The sequence below is a fragment of the Asparagus officinalis genome, chromosome 5 (genome assembly GCF_001876935.1).
Source record: "Asparagus officinalis chromosome 5, Aspof.V1, whole genome shotgun sequence".
Classification (NCBI taxonomy): domain Eukaryota; kingdom Viridiplantae; phylum Streptophyta; class Magnoliopsida; order Asparagales; family Asparagaceae; genus Asparagus; species Asparagus officinalis.
Genome location: NC_033798.1, coordinates 45,201,711 through 45,216,255, shown reverse-complemented (window position 1 = coordinate 45,216,255; position 14,545 = coordinate 45,201,711).

Genomic DNA, 14,545 nt, shown 5'->3' with positions numbered 1-14,545 from the left:
ACAGCTCTTTTATCACATCATCAAGAGACAAGGGGTACTCTAAATCATCTTTTATTTCAATATCGGCAAGTTGCCAGTTACAACGTCCATCTGACGATTGTTCATCGTCAAGATTGATTACAAAGGGTACAATGTCATTTAAAACAAAACCACCATCGTAATCGAATCCGGCTTCAGAATCAGCTTCTTCTCCGCTGTCTGTGCCCTGGGCCGATGGTTCAGTATCGGATTCGTTACCATAAAGGAGAGAATCGGTGAAATAATTCTCATACCCCTTGAATGGTTGCTTATCCGCGACCACCGTCCTAACCTCATTGTCAGTGTCGACATACTTCAAAGAGGGAATTATAATATTACTATGGATCCAAGGTCGACCCAATAGTAAGTTGTACGAAGTCTCGGCATCGATCACATAGCACGTGACTTCTGTCTTCAAATCCCCCATTTGACACTTTACCCGGATCTTACCCAAGGGTCTTGACCCACTAGTGTTGAATCCATAGATAACAGTGCCTGTGGACGGCAACTTGCTTACTGGAATACCGAGGAAATGCATCAATCGAAGCGGCATAATACTCACAGCAGAACCCGGATCCACTTGGATTCGGTTGACTTGGCTGGAGCCAATGTATCCGACGAAAGCTGGAGCCAATGTACCCGATGAAATATAGCGGTCGATCATGGTTCGAATTCTTCGTCTGCATATCCTCTTTGGTGAAAGTAATGCAGGGAAGGTTCTTTGTCGCTATATTGCATTGTTGACTCAGTGATTCTGGATTTTCAGGCACCGGCTTGACTTGAGTCAGAAACACCTCTGAATTAGCTAAAGCTTCTTTCAAAGCCTCCCTAGTTTCCTTGGACAGCCGCAGCAATTCATACAGCGTTATCCGTGCTGGAATATTGGCTAGTTGAGCCATTATATCGAAGACTTGCGGAGTCTTCGAGCTTTCCGGTTTGTCTCTTCCAATTGGACGACTGAAACGAGACTGCTTCGGATTCTGTACCTCTTGGGGATTCTTCTCTTTTGGTTTATTCACCGGTTGTCGTAGAGCTTCTTTACCCGGTGTGGGACTTGCAATCACTCCCATCTCCGTGAGAGTTTTGGCTGGTCCCCGTTTATTCACCCCCTGCTCACTAGGTGGTGGATAGTTGTAGTGATACTCATTTCCGCTTCGGGTCGCAAAAACTTCTTGTTCTTCTTCAGAGAGCGGAAAAGTGGGGATTCTTTCGTCATCTTCCCCTGGGATAGCAGAGACTCCATAACAAGATTTCCCTTTTCCTTTAGACTTCCTCCCGGATGACGAACCGGCCCATTGTTCATCTCCAATCAGATCTGGATGAACCCAAAGGATTTCGCCATTTGGGGGATTTCACCGTTTGGGGCTGTATGTGGCACAAGCCCTTTTTGGCGCTGTCCATGTGGGTCATCATTCACCGTCTTCATTCCCACCTTGGTGACGCGTTTCGGCTCGAACCATGTTGTGGGCACCGATCCAAAACTGATTGACACCGCGTTTGCTCCAACATTCTTGGCTGGTTTCGGGGTTATGACCCCTACGTCGATTAACGCCTGGATCTTGTCCTTGAGGTGGTAGCATGACTTCGTAGGGTGATGGACCGCTCTATGGTATGCACAATACCTCGGATCCGTCACTTTGCTAGCCCCTTCTTGATCCACAATCGCTGGCAGCTGAATTTTGTTGTTCTCCAACAAGTACTTAAAGATGCCGGGAACTTCGTCATCTTTGAAGGAGTACACTTTGGGAAATCTTGGCTCTGAAGACTTCTGCTTCTGAGGCCGTTGTTGCCATTGTGACTGCGATTGTTGTGGCGCTCGTTGCTACTGCTGCTGTTGCTGAGGTTGCAATTGAAAGGTTTGATTAGCATCAACTGCATTAGCATGTGCCTTACCTTTCCCCCGTGGGACGAAATTCTGTTTTGGAGCATTCGTCGCTTGTTGGCCTACCGGGTTACGACGATTCTGCTCGCCTTGTTGGTTCGCCAATGCTTGGATTTGTTGGTCATGCATTTCTCTCATGTTTTGCATGGCCATCTGCATTTCGAACCTGAAGGTTTCCTGCTGCTTAGCTAAGGCGTCTTCAAGCATTTTGGCCACTTGCTCCGCGCTTATCATCAGTGATTCGCGGGGTTGCCCTTCGCTGGATACTATATTGTCTGAGGCGACAGCGAAGCCAGCATCAGATTCTTCATCCTCTGAAGGGAGTCTTGTCCGAACCCTACCGTAGGTTGTTCGCTTGATGGTTCCGGATTGCAGACGGGTTCTAGGCCGGGAGGCTCTCAGAATCGACTCGAAATCATCCCGTGCCGATGTCCCCTTGCTGGTCATGTTGGTGGTGACCCTCGGAAATTCTCCGTCTTCAATCATCCTTCTTCTTCGTTGAAAGCGCCTAGGCCTGGGTTTTGGCGTCTCCGCACTGAGTCTTTCAAAAACTGAAACTCTTTCGGGGACCGCCTTGATGCAGTTGCATTCAGACAATACCGCCCGAATGAGTTTGGAACAGGGGCATTGAATTTCCTGTTCTCGGGGACTCCTCTTCCTGGTTCTATTCGTACCCCCAGCACGATAGTACAACTCGTCATTTTGACAGTCGGAGTAACCTATCGTGTGCGGGCACGACTTCTCAGGTATAACACTATCACTATCAGATGATAATGTTTCCATCTGAGGTTGGATCGCCTTCTTTGGGCTTTCAAAAGTTACACGCCTCGAAACGTGCCTTTGTGGGCGTGAGTCTTCAGTGTGCTCTTGGACTTCGATGCGCAAATTGGTGCGCGCAGTTGCCTTGAGCTCTTTGTCATACTGGAGGTGACGGTGACCCCCAACGTGTTGAGTCGTTCTGGGCTTCTTCATTGGGCCCAAACGCTCGTGAACTGGAACTTTGCCTCTCTCGTCGGGAACTGGACCGAGGCGCTCCAAAACTGGCTTCCTCCTTCGGGATGATTCTGCATGATCTCCCGGAGTAGCCATAGGAATGCTTCCTCATTGGGCCCAAACGCTCGTGAACTGGAATTTTGCCTCTCTCGTCGGGAACTGGACCGAGGCGCTCCAAAACTGGCTTCCTCCTTCGGGATGATTCTGCATGATCTCCCGGAGTAGCCATAGGAATTAACGGTGACTTTGGTTGATTCGCCGGAGTTTGACCTTGCTTAGAAGGCTGCGATGGTTGCTTTTTGGCCTGAGTCGCCACTTCAGACTTAGGCTTCCAGACTTGGCGGGTTGGTGGTGGCTTCTTCGTCACCTCCTTTTGCAGTCTTCTACGGGCTTCCTGGACTTTAGCCCGTGCCTGTGCTGACATCGCGCGGCGCTTGCGGATACGCTCCTCAAGTGTCGAACGGTTCTGTTTGACGCGGACCCATTCGTTCTTTGGCGGCTTGGAGGAGTCGCCGTTCATTGGTGGTTGAGGCTGTTTGCCTCTTCTGTTCTTCAGATCCGCGTTGTAGCGGAATCCGTCTGTAGACTCCATCGCCTTGGCGAGTTGCTGCGCAAGGCGTTGACGACGCCTCTGGCGGGCTCTCTTTGAGAGAGTCACAACGCCTTCAACAGTGGAGGCGTTGGCGGGAGTTGGGTTGACCTGGTTGGAGGTCGGCAGAACTTCACCCGACGCGACTTTGGCGTCAGCTGGGGTGAGAGCTTCGTTGGCGTTCTGAACTTCTTCAAACCAACGAGCTTTTCTCCTGGAGGAGAACTTCTTGGACTTGCGGGGGGAGGTAGATCCGGACGAGGACACGTACTCCTCGAACTTGGCTTGGTCGAACTCATACTCGACCTCCTCCTCGACCGGGATCGGAATCCGCGGCTGCGACGTGACGGTCTCGGCAGCGAGACCGTTGGCTCCCACTGTGGTCGCCAGATTGTTCGCGGGGAAATCGTTTTCTTCATTGATGTCATTGTGATCTCAAAATAACAACTTTTTGTGGTTACAAAAGATCCGGTCTGTTTTAGATCCGGTTAAAACGAAATCAAAGAAAATAAAAGAAAATTATAACTTTCTCCTTGTGAACAAATCGCGAGCTCCTGTTTTGCGGTCGCTCGCTTTTGTGGGTTCTTTGCCAACGCCGGGGTTAATCCGTGGACCACCGCGCGATCTAGATCCGGTCGGATCTACACGATTTGACGGGTATTATTCCACGAAGGGAATAATAGCCGGGAGGGATTAGTTCACTAAGGAAATAATCGCTCGGATCTCGGGATCTAAGACCAAGCTTAGATCCGGAGTGTGATCTCGTGTAGATCTCAGATCTGTTCTTCCCCTCTCTCGAACTCCTGCCTTTTGTGACGTGGATGCTCGCCGAGGATCAGATCTGGATGTCCAAGTCTTCAAGTCTTCAAAACTCTAAGCTCGATCTTCAATCCGGCAGAGTTTCGGCTCTCAAAAGTCCAACCTTTGAAAATAAACAACCCTTGGCCTATTTAGCCACCTATGGGTGGCTCGGCTTAAGCCGAGCCCCCTTAGGCGTTGTTCCGTCGTTTTCCGTTTTTGGTTCTATCCGTGATTCGGTTCTATGGTTGATTCTCGGCTTTGGCCGAGCCACCTATGGGTGGCTCGGCTTAAGCCGAGCCCCCTTAGGCGTTGTTCCGTCGCTTTCCGTTTTTGGTTCTATCCATGATTCGGTTCTATGGTTGATTTATCCAGACTTGACTCGTTGACCTGATTTGGCAGTAAGTCGGATTCCTGATTTGGCAGTAACTCCACTTCTGAGTTCGAGTCTGAAACCTATCTTGATTCGGTCGTGATTCATCCGAGTCCGCTCTTGTTTGGATGACTCGTTGACTCCCCGAACCGTTGGCTTGATTCCGCACGCGAATGGATGCATTCCGTTGCTCGCGTGCGATTCGTTGACCTTGTCGCCTCGTCACTCGATGGTTTGTCGAATCATCGCGGCGAGCTATGCCAAGGGACTTATAAGCAATTTTACATGCCTACACTCATTGAAGACGAACAGTGGGCGACTTCCTTGAGAAGAAAGGGTAAAGGCAAGTCCTGCAATGCTACATCGGCAATCTTTGAGGAGGATGGCGATGAAGCTCCTACTTTCCCGCTCTCCGAAGAAGAGCAAGAAGTCTTCGCCACTAGAAGCGGAAATGAGTATCACTACAATTATCCACCACCTAGTGAGCAGGGGGTGAATAAACGGGGACCAGCCAAAACTCTCACGGAGAAGGGGGTGATTACGAGTCCTACACCGGGCGAAGAGCAGGAGGGGCAGAATCCGAAGCAGTCTCGTTTCAGTCGACCAATTGGAAGAGACAAACCGGAAAGCTCGAAGACTCCACAAGTCTTTGATATAATGGCTCAACTAGCCAACATTCCAGTGCGGATAACGTTGTATGAGTTGATGCGGTTGTCCAAGGAAACCAGGGAGGCCTTGCAAGAAGCTTTGGCCAATTCAGAGGTGTTTTTGACTCAAATCAAGCCGGCGCCTGAAGAGCCAGAACCGCTGAGTCAACAATGCAACATAGCGACTAAGAACCTTCCCTGCATTACTTTCACCAAAGATGATATGCAGACGAAGAATTTGAACCACGATCGACCGCTATACTTCATCGGGTACATCGGCTCCAGTAAAGTCAACCGAATCCAAGTGGATCCGGGTTCTGCTGTGAGTATTATGCCGCTTCGCTTGATGCACTTCCTTGGCATTCCAGTTAGCAAGTTGGCATCCACAGGAACTGTTATCTATGGGTTCAACACTAGCAGGTCAAGACCCTTGGGTAAGATCCGGGTAAAGTGTCAAATGGAGGATTTGAAGACGGAAGTCACATGTTATGTGATCGATGTTGAAACTTCATATAACTTACTATTGGGTCGGCCTTGTATCCATAGTAACGTTATAATTCCCTCCACACTCCATCAGTGTTTAAAGTATGTCAACACTGATAATAAGGTTAGGACGATGGTCGCGGATAAGCAACCATTCAAAGGGTATGAGAATTATTTCACTGATTCTCTCCTTTATGGTAACGAATCCGATACTGAATCATCGGCCCATGGCACGGACAGCGGAGAAGAAGCTGATACCGAAGCCGGATTTGATTACAATGGAGGTTATGTTTTAAACGACATTGTACCCTTTGTAATCAACCTTGACGACGAACAAACGTCAGAGGGCAGTTGTAACTGGCAACTTACCAATAATGAAATAAATAAAGATTTAGAGTACTCCCTGTCTCTTGATGATGTGATAAAAGAGTTGTATGATAATCCTGATTTGTATACGCCGCTTCGATCGTCCTATGTAACGAAGGAACGCCTCCAGCATTCTTTCGGAATCATCCCGAACAAAATAAAGGGCGCGAAGGAAATAATTTACGGTAAAGGGAAAAGTTCCCCATTACCAGATCATTTCTTAAGCGAAGATGAAGATGATGACAAACCTGGTCGGCATTTATCTAAGTATAGTCCAGAAGCACGCAAGCTCATGGAAAAGCAGGGATATGATTTCACACTAGGAGAAGGTCTATACTTCGATCGAGGTCCTCGTACTCCAGCCAAAGCGGTATATCTACCAAAAGGGAAACCTGATGATTATTTTAAATACGGATGAGGGTTAGGGTACGAATCTTCTTCAGAAGATGAATGCTGCTGGTTAATTAATGACCAATCATCTAGGCAATACAAAAATGGAAATTCGTCAGATGCCTCAGAATGGGACTCCGATACAAGTCTGGGGGAAGCTTTCAAAGCCCTAATAGCGAACATGGCTACAGCTGATCCGTCCACAATGGAAGACGACGATCAAATGCCAACATGGGAAGAGTCGTGGGTTCATCACCTGAACATGCAGTATGGTGATAGGTTCGAACAGAGGGAACCCCCCACTGAAGATAAAATAGTCCAAGTTAACATGGGTGATGAGGCCAACCCAAAGCCTATATTCATCAGCGACAGTCTTCCCCCAAATAAGGAGGAGTTAATTGCTCTCATCAATGAGTATATTGACGTCTTCGCTTGGAACTATGAAGATATACCAGGGCTCGACCCCAATGTGGCAATGCACCGCCTCGATATCAAGCCGGATGCCAAACCTGTCAAACAACAGCAAAGACGGTTTCGTCTGCAGATTATGGAAGCCATTGAGGCAGAGGTTAAAAAGTTGATCGAATCAGGATTTATCCGAGAAGAGCAACATCCAGACTGGCTAGCCAATATCGTTCCAGTCATGAAGAAGAACGGTAAAATCAGGATCTGTATCGACTTCAGAGACCTGAACACGACATGTCCAAAAGATGACTTTCCTCTCCCGATCACAGATGTCATTATCGACAATACATGTGGATTTGAGAGAATGTCTTTTATGGATGGTTTTTCAGGATATAACCAAATCAAAATGCACCCAGATGACGAGAAGCATACAGCGTTCAGAACACCCCTTGGTGTCTTTTGCTACACGGTGATGTATTTCGGTCTAAAGAATGCAGGCGCCACGTACCAACGAGCAATGACTAAGATTTTCCAAGAACATCTCAGGAAAACAGTCGAATGCTACGTTGATGATTTGGTTGTAAAAAGCCGCAACAAAGAAGATCACATCAAGGACTTGAAGACGATGTTCGATCTCATGCGAAGTCATCAATTGAAGATGAACCCCACTAAATCCTTCCTTGGAATGTCCAGCGGAAAATTCCTCGGATTCGTCGTTACCACTAAAGGTATACATATCGATCCTGATAAGGTGAAGGCGATACACGAACTGCAACCTCCTAGAAATCTAAGAGAGCTCAGAGGATTGCAAGGGCGTTTAGCTTACATCCGGCGGTTCATCTTAAACCTTTCTCGGAAATGCCAACCATTCTCTAAACTAAACAAGAAAGGGGTGTCTTTTATCTGGGACGACGCCTGCCAAAAAGCATTCGAAGATATTAAAACATATCTGGCGAATCCTCCTGTTCTCGTCGCGCCAAAATCAGGTAGACCGTTCTTGATTTACCTCAAGGCGATGAACCACTCGATAAGTGCCTTACTAGCACAAGACGATGATAATGGTCACGAACAGGCAGTCTATTACCTAAGTCGGACCTTGATAGGCGCTGAGTCTCGATATCCGATGATTGAGAAAGAATGCCTCGCTTTGGTATTCGCAATGCAAAAGATGCGGCATTATTTAGTTGGACAGACGATTTACATCATTTCTAATATTAATCCAGTACGGGTATTTATGACGCAACCAGCCTCTATGAATTGGCGGTTAGCGAAGTGGGCCCTTCTCTTGTCTCAATACGATTTGCATTTCAAGCAACAGAAGTCGATCAAATGACAAGCGATTTGCGATCTTTTGGCAGCAAACCCGACCACGGATACGGCAGAAGTATATGATGATTTGCCGGATGAAACCCACGAGGTTAACACTACGTCGCACCAACAAGTATGGCAGTTATACTTTGATGGTGCCTCAAGGGCAGTTAATAGAGTAATAACCCTGGGAGGTTCTACAGTTTCCTCCGGGGTCTCGGGCTTATTCACTGACTAGTCCGTGTTCCAATAACGTAGCTGAGTACAACGCGCTTCTCATTGGACTCAGTTTTGCCAAGGAGCTGGGGGTCGAATATCTCGAAGCTTTTGGGGATTCTCAATTGATAGTCAACCAAGTCCGTGGAGAGTATGAAGTCAGGAACCAAGACCTGATCCCGTACCACCAGGAGACCATCAAAATAGCAGAATCTTTTGAAGAATTCTTTATTGAATACATCCCTCGTCTCCAGAACGCTTATGCGGATGCACTGGCAGCACTAGCGGTATCACTTGCGCAGCCTCCCGAAACCGAACTATTAGTCACAGTAAGGACGCATCAACTCTGCATACCCATATACAATATGGATATTGAAGAGGAAGATGATCATACCCATATACGATCTGGATATTGAAGAGGAAGATGACGGAAACATAAACGCCAAGGAGGTGAATTCAACTCAAATTGGGTCTGAGTCCCGAGATTGGCGTTTCCCTATCATTAACTACGTCTAATATGGTATTTTGCCAGAGGATGTAAAAGAAAGGGAATCAATCCGCCGAAGAGCACCAAGATTCTTCTATAATACCGAAACCCATACGTTATACCGTAGAGGGTACGATGGTTTATTACTCCGATGCATTTCGAACAAAGAAGCAGAAGAAGTTCTTAAGGAAGCACACGAAGGAGAATGTGGTGCGCATCAGCCCGGTCCCAAACTGTATGATCGCATCAGGAGAATGGGATATTTCTGGCCAACGATGGTTCGAGATGCAATCGAACACGCACGAGAATGCCACGCTTGTCAGATACATACGAATTATATGCATCAACCGCCAGAGCAGTTGCACACATCAACCACGTCTTGGCTGTTCGAGACATGGGGTATGGACATTGTCGGTCCTATTTTTCCCCCTTCAGTCAAAGGTGATCGATTCATTCTCGCAATCACGGATTACTTTTCAAAGTGGGCTGAAGCGATTCCGCTTAGAGAAGTGAAGACGAACAACGTCATCAATTTCATCAAGCATCATGTCATATACCGACACGGCGTGCCAAGACGGATCATTCATGACAACGGTCCACAGTTCATAAGCAACGCTTTCGTCAGGTTTTGTGACAAGTTCAAAATTCAAGATGTTTCGTCAACAGCTTATTATCCCGCTGCGAATGGATTAGCTGAGGCGTTTAACAAGACGATCATTAAGATCCTGTCAAAGCTCGTGAAGACCAATAAACGAGACTGGGACGATAAACTCGGTGAAGCACTCTGGGCTTATCGTACCACCATACGCACACCTACAGGAGCTACCCCATATTCGTTGGTATACGGATGTGAAGCTGTGCTACCATTGGAAATCCAAATCCCATCCCTTCGGATCGCCCTCGCGACTGAGATGACGACAGAAGAACAACATCAAAAACGTCTCGAAGAACTCGAGAGGTTGGATGAAAAGTGCTTGGAAGCTCAACAACAAATTGAGTTTTATCAAGCCCGAATATCTAGGGCTTTTAACAAAAGAGTCCGACAGAGAAGCTTCAAGGAAGGAGATCTGGTCCTCGCTGCTCGCCGACCGATAATCCTCAACTCCAAGAAGAAAGGTAAATTTGAACCCAAATGGGAAGGATCGTTTGTGATAGACACAGTCTACTCAAACGGCGCATATCGCCTGATTACTCAAGAGGGCGCCAGGCAATTAATGCCAATAAATGGGAAGTTCCTGAAAAAGTACTATCCCTAGTACATTCAGGATAACTCATTTACCGGGAAGTTCCTTGAAGAATATTACACTTAATATTCTAGAGGATAACCCAAAATCATTTTCACCACCAAAATCCCTCACTGATCAATTTCAATTGACAGTGAGTCTACCAAAAATGTCTTTCTGGCCCTCTTGATTCTTTCCATGAACAAGAGGTCCACTTTCAGTTCAGAGTTCCCTTTCGATAAACGAAAGAACTCTCTTCTTTTTCTCTTTGGTTAAGCCTTCTCATGGTCATAACCGAAGTTGAAATTTCATTTCGATAAACGAAAAAACTCATCTTCCAATTAGATAACTAAGCCTATAAAAGGTAAGTTTATCTAGATCTCCCAGATTCTCGGGGTGGAGATCCCACTTCTAGTTTCTTTTTCGCTGGAAATAGAATATAAAATTCTTCCTTTCCAGAATCAAGGAATAGAATATAAAATTCTTCATTCCTTGTATTTGGGTTCGCCTTCACCCTAATAGAAGACCGGAAAATAGAATATAAAATTCTTCCTTTCCCACACCAACCTTTTCCAAGAATTTATCAATCTAGGATACATCCTAGGAAGTTTATCCCGAATCCTAAGTAGGGATAAGTCTGCGCCTAACACGCGCTGCCGGTTTAGTCTTTTTCCGTAGAAAAAGACACCAGAGTTCGATTCTGGGGTATTCTATCCTGAAACCTAAGCAGGGATAAGTCTGCGCTTAACCCGCGCTATCGGTCAGTTCTTAACCGTTAAAAAGAACACTCGTTCGCATATTCAACATTGTGGCAGGTTATTATTAATAACACCGAAATCCGTGCCTTACACGCATGGGGAATTTCATCCTAAATCCTAAGAAAGGATATGCCGACGCCTAACACGCGCCGCCGGTTTAGTCTTTCTCCGTGGAAAAAGACACCAGAATTCGATTCTGGAGTATTTTATCCCGAAGTCTAAGTAGGGATAAATCAGCGTCTAATACACGTTGTCGGGTAGTCTATTCCCGTGAGAAAGACGGAGTCTACGTATTCAATATCGTAGCACTAAGAGCGTTAATTCTCTTAGCATAACGTCACATGCGGAACGGATTTAGACAATTCGCATGCTAGCCCGACTCAAACGGTAGTCGGTAAAGACTAATCAAATCCATTGAAGGCTGGGGGTTGGCCAAAAATCCTAAAGTCAACACCTAACACGTGTCGCCGGGTAGCCTATTCCCGTAACAATGGCGAGGTCTATGTATTCGACATCATAGCACAAAGTCTCAGAGAATTCACTCTCTTAGCATAACGTTACATGCAGAACGGATTTAGATAATTCGCATGCTAGCCCGATTCAAACGGTAATCGGTAAAGGCTTATCAAACCCGTTGATGGCTGAGGGTTTGCCAAAAATCCTATGAGTATTATGGTCAATCATTTCAAACGGAATGAGGAATCATAGTAAAGATAAAGATAAAAACCAGTTTCACTAAGAAAATCAAAAGTCAAAGTATTCAACAAACGAAATCATACATCAAGCCCGTGGCTAAAAATCTGCTGACTAAACTTAGACAACTTCTCATCGTAAGCTTGCCTAAGCTCATCCTGCAACTCGGCTCTGATGGATTCTTCAGTCGCGGCTAAAGTCTTCACAACGACCTTCTCTGTCTCGACCAGCTTCTGCTTCAAGGACTTCAGCTCATCAGATAAAGCAGTATGTGCTTGCTGATCCTCTATCTTCGTCATCTGGAGAATACTCAAAGTCTCCTCTTTTTCACGGAGTTCTCTGTGGAGCTAGTCTATCTGGGTCTCACAAGAGGCAATGGAAGAATCAAGCTCGTTGAGTGAGGACGACCTAATAACAAGGTTAGCTTCAACTCGATCTACCCGGTCCCGCTGCACCTGAATCTCGAGCTCAGCAAGAATCCTAGTATCGCGCCATGTCTGTAAGCGAGTATCCAACTCGGCAGCAATGAATGAAGAGGCGCCTGCATCCCGGAGCTCGCAAAACATCTGAAGCTCACGCTCTAGGCAGTCAAGATCATCAACTATAGCCTTCGCAAGATCCGAGTATCCTGCATCCCTTATTGAATTTATTTTAAGATCAAGGAATGGCTTAAACTGGTGAAGGGAAAGTCTGCCGTGGAAGAGTTTGCCAATCATAGCATTCACGAAGGAGAAGAAGGAGCAGACTTCTATGCAGATGACAATCTTCTCAGGGTCATCGTCAGATAACAACCCCTTCACGAGGACATAGAGCCGAGAAGAAACTGCACGCGGCTTGCGGGCTAATCTCTTCCGCCTAGCGGCAGGAGCAACAATCGAAGGTCTCGCCTGGGAAGAAGGATGGAACTCTTCATCTTGGTCAGCTGTGGTCCCTGAAACATCAAACCATTGTCAGGTTTAATAATTCTGGAAGATAGAAGGAAAGAGTAAGTAACTGACCTCGTTCAGAACAGTCCTCGTAATCTTCAAGATCTCCGCCTGAAAAGCCGACGAGTCTTGTGCCGTGCCCTTTGTGACCAAGCATTTTCCCAAATCATACGAGAATCAGCCTGAGAAGCCTCCTCAGCCTCTAGCTCTGCAATCGGCTTCACGGGGATAGTTTTATTAGCTGCTAACAACCACTTGCAGCTTAAGAAGGTGAGGTTGAACTGTCGCTCAGCACTCGGGAGACTGAACTTAACACCAGTACAGCCCGTCACGGTCCACAACCATGCACGAAGACCGTCCACCAAACCGCTGTGGGTCCGAAGCTGCTGACGTGGATTCCCGACATAAAGCTGATCATAGCCAAACTGGCGAGCGAATCGGCAGGGTAGGTATGGCTCTATGAAACACTGATTCCTCACCCGGAAAGTCAGATAACCCGGCCTGATGTTCACCAGCCAGTTAAAGCAGCCGACGTCTAAATGAGTTCGATACCCCCTCGGCTTTTCCTCATCAATCAGACACTCGCCGTATCGGCCGGAGAACTGTGGAAAACAAGTGGAAAACGCCCAACACTTGTGGACCTGTAGCTGCTGTCTGACGTCAGGGAATCCTCGCCCCTCCCACTTGCCATTCTCAAACAACTGTAGTAGGGGAGCGGAGGGGTCTGTGGCATACGGTATTGACATCATATCAGAACGATGAAGGACGAACCAAGCCATCAAATAAGTGTACGGAAGCTCCACCTTAATAGTAGGAATCTGAGCCGGCGATTCACTTTCCTTCCGTGTAAAAGCACTAAAAATCTATCGAAGCCCTCGATGAATGTTAGCCATCATCACCGGAAGAAGCGAAAGTTCCTTTTTGTAGGCAAGCTGAACCGCTGGGTAGAGCACCTCCAATGGCAAGATATCACTAGACTGATATGGGACCACACATTTCTTTAACCAGATAGTGAGGTAACCGGCAAGAAGGGTCATCGGTCGAATCGGTGCGGTCGCATGCCATAAGAATGATTTAAACTTAGTCCCTGCAGGAAAGCCACTCTCAGGACTACTAATGGTATAGGAATGAGCGCCAATCTTCTTCAATAGATTATTCACCCCTAAAGGAGTGAGTGGTTCCAGCTCGCAAATAGCCTCGCCGGAATTGCTCTCTAGATTTCTGAACAAATAGCATGCAAACTGCTTCAGACTCACGAATGACTTAGTCCTCTTCGCTAAAGGCTCAGACTGCGCCAAAGCAATATGATAGTGACATGTGAGGTCCCATAAAGTCTCATAGCGGTCGGGCATGCGATCCTTCAGCTGACTCAATTCATGGTTGGAGGGAAAGTATTCCTGATACAGCATCTGTCCCATGGGCAAACCAGAAATCCTGTGCATCTCATGGAGGGCCAAGCCCAACTCCCCTTGCCGGGTCAGAAAAGTATTTGAATCTGGAGTATAAAGCTCGTACAAAGCAAAGAAATGCTTCGCGCTAACAGGCAAACCATACATGGTGGCAAGAACGGCTGCATATAGACCACAAGCGTGCAACTCCTCGCTCCATCGGTTCAAGACGTACTTCGTCATGCGAGTCCACCAAAGCTTGTCCAAAGAATGGACCCAACCATAAAACCTGTGGCGTGTCGCAGGCATCTCCCGTCCTAAAGCAGCGAGACGATTCTTCAAAGTAGAAGCAGAGGCAAGAAGCTCGTTACGCGGCGGTGCATCCAACCCCAATACTCCAGGATGCAATCCAGTGATATGACTCCTGCTCGAACCAGGAGCTGCCTGATGAGTGATGTATCCACAGTGAATGCTCTCATGCTCCTCTGTCAAGCGCCACGACATCTCCCGGGTCACAGCCTGACGCCTGAGCTCAGTCAACGAACGATGCCGAGGAATCTTCGGCAAATATATGAAACCACCACCAGTTTTATGAAGCCACT